This window comes from Mus pahari, chromosome 12 (genome assembly GCF_900095145.1).
Source record: "Mus pahari chromosome 12, PAHARI_EIJ_v1.1, whole genome shotgun sequence".
NCBI classification, from domain to species: Eukaryota; Metazoa; Chordata; class Mammalia; order Rodentia; family Muridae; genus Mus; species Mus pahari.
In genome coordinates this window covers 50,662,503-50,670,124 of record NC_034601.1, presented here as the reverse complement: position 1 = coordinate 50,670,124, position 7,622 = coordinate 50,662,503, and the positions used below count along the sequence as shown (strand labels likewise).

General features: G+C 39.8%; 1 pseudogene; it reads left to right on the top strand.

Annotated features, from left to right (window-relative positions):
• The first annotated feature begins 4,134 nt into the window (after positions 1 to 4,134).
• Positions 4,135 to 4,253, top strand: LOC115065177 (annotated as a pseudogene).
• The last annotated feature ends 3,369 nt before the right edge of the window (positions 4,254 to 7,622 follow it).

Genomic DNA, 7,622 nt, shown 5'->3' with positions numbered 1-7,622 from the left:
GGCATCTCTTTCTTTAGGTTAGGGAAGTTTTCTTCTATAATTTTGTTGAAGACATTTACTGGCCCTTTAAGTTGGAAATCTTGACTCTCTTCTATACCGATTATCCTTAGGTTTGGTCTTCTCATTGTGTCCTGGCTTTCCTGAATGGTTTGGGTTTGGAGCTTTTTGCCTTTTGGTTTTTCTTTGACTTTTGTGTCAATGTTTTCTATGGTATCTTCTGCACCTGAAATTCTCACTTCTATGTCTTGTATTCTGTTGATGATGCTTGCATCTATGACTCCTGATCTCTTGCCTAGGTTTTCTAATCCCAGGGTTGTCTCCCTTTGTGATCTCTTTATTGTTTCTATTTCCAGTTTTAGATCCTGGATGGTTTTGTTCATTTCCTTCACCTCTTTGATTATGTTTTCCTGTAATTCTTTAAGACAATTTTGTGTTTCCTCTTTAAAAGGGCTTCTATCTGTTTTACCTGTGTTCTCCTATATTTCTTGAAGGGAGTTATTTATGTACTTAAAGTCCTCTATCTTCATCGTGAGAAGTGATTTTAGATTCGAATCTTGCTTTTTCAGTGTGATGGTGTATTAAGGATTTGCTATGTTGGGAGAATTGGGTTCTGATGATGCCAAGTAACTTTGGTTTCTGTTGCTTATGTTCTTATGCTTGTCTCCTGCCATCTGATTATCTCCAGTGCTACCTGCCCTTGCTATATCTGACTGGAGCCTGTCCTTCCTGAGATCCTGGTTGTGTCAGAACTCTGTGTCAGACAGAGTTCAGCTGTCTCTGGGATCCTGTGATTCTGGGATCTTGTGATCCTGAGATCCTGGGTGTGCCAGACCTCCTGGGAGTCAAGCTGCCTCTGGGACCCTGAGATCCTGGTGTGACCAAGCTCCTGGGATCCTGGGATCCTGAGATCCTGTGATCCTGTGGTCCTGGCCCTGTTAGAGTGCCCGGGAGTGGAGCTTCTTCTAGATGTTTTGAGATTGGCTGTAGAGTTAGTGCCCAAGGTCTGCTCAGGTCACCTTTGATCCTATGATCCTGGGTGTATGAGAGTACCTGGGAGTGGAGCTTCCTCTGGGTGTTCTGGGACTGGCTGCAGAGTTTGCATCCAAGGTCTGCTCAGGGCACCAGCCCAGACAGGAAGAATGCATGCCACTAATTGAGCAAAGTTCCTGGGTGCCTGGATCCCACTGGTCCCAGTTACTTCTGGTGTTGGGGCAGATGCTTATACAGATTCCTTTAAGCCTTTCTTATATGATATATTTATATCCTTAATAAAGCTAGCTACATAAAAAGTGGGAATAACAACAATATTAAAATAAACATATTCAGTATCCCCAAGTTATTGATCCTAGTAATTACCTTAGTGTATCAAACATCCACGGGTTGGGTTACCTCACTCAGGATGATATTTTTCTAGTTCCATCTATTTGCCTGAGAATTTCATGAAGTCATTGTTTTTAACAGCTGACTAGTACTCTATTGTGTAAATGTACCACATTTATCATCCTGATAAAGAACACACACAGTATGTACTCACTGATAAGTGAATATTAGCCCAAAAGCTCACAATGCCCATGATAAAACCCACAGACCATATGGAGCTTAGGAGGAAGGAAGATCAGCGTGCGGATGCTTCAGTCCTGCATTGAGGGGGGAACAGGATGATCGCTGGAGATGGAGGCATGGGGGCACCTGGGAGGGAGAGAGGAGTGGGAGAAAAAAGGGGGACATGATCAGGTACTAGAGGGGATGGGAGAGAGGTACAGAGCATCAGAAAATTGAATAAAAATATGTAGCAGTGAGGGATGAGGAGCTGGGAGTAGCCACTGGAGGGTCCCAGATGCCAGGGAATCAAGAGTCTCCCAGAACCCAACAAGGACAATTTTATCTGAAATATTCAGAGAAGGAGAGATAGAACCTGTAGAGACCATCTCCAGTAGATAGACATGTCCCCCGGGTCGGGAGATGGGGCCACCCACCCATCTCTAAGTTTTTAACCTAGAAGTATTCCTGTCCAAAGGAAAGATAGGTACAAAAAATGGAGCAGAGACTGAAGGAAGGGCCATCCGGGGACTGCACATCAGACACTCTTGCTGTTTCCAAGAGGCTCTTGCGGACAGGAACCTGGCATGGCTGTGCCTTGGGAGGACTGAGCTCTGGGACTCTGGTGGGGGAGTTGGTGGAAGGACTGGAGGAGAGGAGGGGGATTACAACCCCGCAGGAAGAACAATGTTGGCTGGATGAACCACTCAGTGCTCCCGACCACCAAGCAAGGAGTGTACAGGGAGCGCTCCAGAGCTCCAGACACTTATGTAGCAGAGGATGGCCTTGTCCGACATCAATGGTAGGGGAGGCCCTTGGTCCTGTGGAGGTTTGATGTCCCAGCATAGGGGATTGTGGAGCAGTGGGACTGGAGTGGTTGATTGGGTGGGGGAGCACCCTTAAAGAGACAAGAGGAGGGGAGAGGGCAGATGTGGGATGGGGGTGTAGTGGGGGGTTACCTGGAAGGGGAATATCATTTGAGACGTAAATTAATGGAATGATTAATAAAAAAATGCACAGATTGTCTGTCAATTGCTGTATATAAAATGGTATAGTGTTTGTCTATTACCTTTGCATATCCTTCTGTGTTCTTTAAACCTCCTCTACATTACTTATACTATTTAATACAATGCAAATTCTATGTAAATCATTTTTGACTCTATTTTTTAGGGAATATGTACAAATAACAGTTTATATATTTTCAATACAGGTACAACAATTACTATCCTCTGAACCCAAAATGAGCTCACAAGGTTGAATATTTAGGACATAAAGTCTATTTAAGGCTTTGTGTCCTTGTCCTAGGAAAACAGTCTGTGTCTAAAAGTTGCTGAATACTTGTGACTTTCTCTTCCCCAACCCAAGAACTACGGAAATGCTAGCCAGATCAGATCTTGTTCCATAATTTCATTCTTCAAGTATGCCTGACAATAGAATTTTTAAAATGTAGTGCAAACCCACTTACTATTAGTAGGAGTAATCTCAAGGATATTACAAATCATTCCATGTGTTATCTCCCTGTTTTAATCAAACAGGACATCAATATTTGTACTGTGAAAACCTACCCATTATTATATCAGACACTGAAAGTCACAGTCATATGCATACTGAGCTTCTGTCCTAGAGTGACTATGACATACAAGACCTTGCATCTCTGTGAATGAAGTCATTAACAGATGATAAATGGAGTTATTGAAGTTATTACTAAGAAGATGTGGAAGTCTATCAACTGACCAGGTCTTTGTTGTCTGGTTGTTGGGTGAAACATGGGAGCATGTTCAGCTTCTGGTACATTTCTGCCCTCTTCTGACCATTTTCTTTTGGGGGTCTGAGAATAGAAAGGAGAGAAACAAGAGTGAGTATCTGAGCATGCAGATGAAACCCCCGCAAGAAGACAGAGGGGGAAGACACTGTGCAAAGGAGGCACACTGAGAAGTGTGAATGACTCCCTTGGTTAAGTGAGGAATAATTTTGAGTTCTACATCAAGAAGATGGGTGCTGCCAGTTGTTTATGCCTCAGTTTCTGACAGAAGGAAGACAGAATTTCCAAGAGCATCTGAGGATGCCGAGTGACTGGAGTAGGCAGTTGAAGTGGTTGGCTCTCAGGATGATTTGCATCATATTCTAAGTGCTTCTAGCTTTCCACTTGAGAGTACAGTCTGCTTTATTACCCTTCTATGGGAATAAAAAGACAAAAGGTATTTAAATAGACTTTCTGAAGTGTTTAAAAAAAGATTTTTTTGAGCGCTACCCCCACATCTTCAGCAAATGTTCAACTCTGTGAATCTGTCTATCAGTGATGTTTTTCCTTAATATTTTTATTATTTAAATGCATTCTATATATCAAACATATTAATAATATTGANTATTTTGAGAATCAAATAATACATAAAAATTTGTTCAACTTTTATATTCAGATCCTTTCATACCCTAAAAATATCATTCATGAATTTTTAATACTATCCATAACTGAGGATCCTATATTTAATGTTGAATACTAAGTTGTTTCAAAACATACAGAATATTCTTTGGGAATTAAGCCTAGTAAAAGAGCATAAAATATTAAAAAAATGAATCATTAAGAAATATATTAAAGTCTACGGCTGTACCACCCTGAACATACCTGATCTTGTCTGATCTCAGAAGCTAAGCAGGGTCAGGCCTAGTTAGTACTTGGATGGGAGCCTGCCTGAGAATACCAGGTGCTGTAGGCTTAAAAAAAGAAAAAAGAAAAAAAAAACAATGGAAAGCACACATACACATGGAACTGAACAATTCTCTACTCAATGATGACAAAAGTTATGGGACACAATGAAAGCAGTGGTAGGAGAAAAACTCATAGCTCTGAGTGCCTCCAAAAAGAAACTGGAGAGAACTTACACTAGCAGCTTGACAGCACACCTGAAAGCTCTAGAACAAAAAGGAGCAAATTCACCCAAGAGGGCTAGAAAGCAAGAAATAATCAAACCAGGGCTGAAATCAACCAAATAGAAATAAAAAAAAAAACTATACAAAGAATCAACCAAACCAAAATGAACAAAATAGATAAACCCTTAGCCAAATTAACCAGAGAGCACAGAGACAATTTCCAAATTAATAAAATCAGAAATGAAAAGGGAGACATAACAATGAAATATATCTTAAAATAATTATTCTGTCTGTTGAATATCAACAGTTGAAATGTTAAAATCATGTTCTACATACATCATGGAAATATTGATAATTTTTCTCACTGTGCTTGAAATTAGCATTTTATTAATGTTTAAGTTCAAAGAGTTTTTACTATTTTGAAATTTTAAAAATATACTTACTGATAAAATAACTTCTCTCCTAGAAACATTGATAATCGTTTTTAAGTAAACTGATTGTTAGACAATGTACACAGACATATAATGCGTTTTAAATAATCTCTCACTATGTCAGGGGGTACCATATAAGGACTTTTGAATATATTTCTTATATTCTTAGTCCGTGGTGATATGATAGGGTGCATGGGATTATTTCAATCTTCTTGTACCTGTTGAGGCCTGTTTTGTGACCAATTATATGGTCTGTTTTGGAGCAGGTATCATGAGGTGCAGAGAAGAAGGTATATTCTTTTGCTTTAGGATGAAATGTTCTATAAACATCAGTTAGAATCATTTGGTTCATAACTTTAGTTTCTGTTTCCATGATCTGTCAATTGCTGAGAGTGGGGTGTTGAAGTCTCCCACTATTATTGTGTGGGGTGTCATGTGTTTTTTGAGCTTTAGTAAAGTTTCTTTTATGAATGAGGGTGCCCTGATATTTGGAGCATAGATGTTCAGAACTGAGAGTTCATCTTGGTAGATTTTTTCCTTTGATCACTATGAAGTGTCCTTCCTTATCTTTTTTGATAACTTTTGGTTGAAAGTTGATTTTATTCGATACTAGAACGGCTACTCCAGCTTATTTCTTGGGATCATTTGTTTGGAAAATTGTTTTCCAACCTTTTACTCTAAGGTATATCAATGATGTTTTAATGTGCCTCTTTAGCCTATCTTTTTTTTTGAAATAATTATTTAAGTATGTTTCATAGTTATACTTAGTAAGAACTGGTAATTAAAATCCTATATGCTATCTTAAATGCCTTAGGCAATACTAAAATCATCTTTCTTACACAGAAGTGGGCCTTGCTCTCCTGAAAGAATCAAAAGGATATGTAAACCTATGAGATTTACTATGGAATAAGTATTTACTAAGCAATCTGGTGTACATGATTACAGATCTCGAAGCCCATATCATCTGCAAGCTGGAAACACAGGAAAGCCAGTATTGTGTCTCAGGTCAAGTCCAAAGACTTTGGAATTGCCCAGTCTTGCACGGCCATATGGAAGGGAAGGTATCACATGGTACCTGTTTCTGGAACAAAGCCAGTTGCTGGGTGTATTCTCTATCTCTGTCTCTATCTCTATCTCTATCTCTATCTCTATCTCTATCTCTATCTCTATCTCTATCTCTATCTCTATCTCTATATCCATCTATCTTCATGTTCCTCCTTTGAGAAATGTTCTCCCTGCCAAGATGACTGGGGAATGTTCTTCCTGCCAAGGTTATTGACTCCATGAAAATCAGAGACAACACAGGTCTGGGAGGTGAGGGTATGTCTATATTCTTAGCAAATGGTAAATGCTGAGTCCTTCAGAACAGCCCTTAAAGTTGTGGGAAAGAACTCTAAAAGCATGAATTCAAAAATAAATAATTTCTCAATTATGTAAAATATAAGGATGCTATATGAATTATATGAAGGACTTCATGAATCTAAGAGAACAGAGGCACTATGAGCTAGCTTTTCAGAAGTATAAAAAGGCAGGCAGATACAAAGGGAGATTCAATTATTTGGACAGCGCAAATTAAGGTCCAGGTCGGGCCAGAATGGTAATCCTAGGACAGGATCCTACCCAGCTAAATTTATTGTCTGTGCTTACATTGGCAGGCAGATCTTTGAATTCGTTTGCAATGTTAAAAAAAAAAAAGTTCCAGCTATTCTGAACTCACATGAAGACCAAGCTGCACATCTGCTACATATGTGCTAGGAGGCCCAAGTCTAGCCATGTATGTTCTTTGGTTGGTGGTTCAGACTCTGAGAGCCTCAAGGGTCCAGGTTAGTTGACTTTGTTGGTCTTCCTGTGCAGTTCCTATCCCCTTTGGGGCCCTCGATCCTTCCTCCCATTCTCCAAACTCCATCCACTGTTTGGCTGTATCTGAGTCAGTTGCTGGGTAGAACCTCTCAGAGTACATGTTTCTTTCTGAAAGCATAACAGAAAATGGGGGCTATCCCAAAAGCTGTTGCCTGTCTGTGGGATATGCTCTTCTCTCTGGGCTGCCTTGTCTGGCCTCATTGGGAGAGGAAGTGCTTAGCCTCGCAGAGACTTGAAGTGCCAGTGTTGGAAGATTCTCAGGGGACCCCACTAGCTCAGAGGAGAGGAGAAGATGGGATGGGGGAAATTGTGGGAGGGGGTGACTCGGAGGTTGGCAGTAAGCAGGATATAATGTGAATAAGTGAAATTAGATTAAATAATAATAAAAAAAAATCCACCCTGCATTTAATGTCTTTTTCTAAGAATTAAGGAGCTGGAGTTATGTAATACTGATTTGTGGGATAAACAAAAAGGAACCTGGAGTAAATGACTGAATTGATATGTAAATAAAAGACTGGGCCTCTGTGAGGTTTGAACTATCTGGATGAGTAGTTTGGAAATAGCCAGAGAAAGTTGTCAAAAGAGGGAACACAGCTCTTTTAGAATGTTTTCTAACAGCTATAGAAAAAGAACTGCTTTGGCTAGCATAGTTCTTTTAGAATTTTTTCCGGCTTTCTGATTTTGGTTGGGAAACCCAAGAATTACTTTTCTAATTTTTCTAACAGGATTTCTGACTTGGACAGAAAATCCAAGAATTTTTCTAGCAACTTTTCCTGACTTTGATCAGAAAACCAATGAGTGGTCCAAATAGCTTTGAGAATTTTTTTTTCTAGCACATGAGCTGTCTCAAGCAGAATCTACCCGCAGAGTTGTCTCAAGCAGAACACAGGTTATCAGGTTGGACCCACAATTTGACTTCAAGTC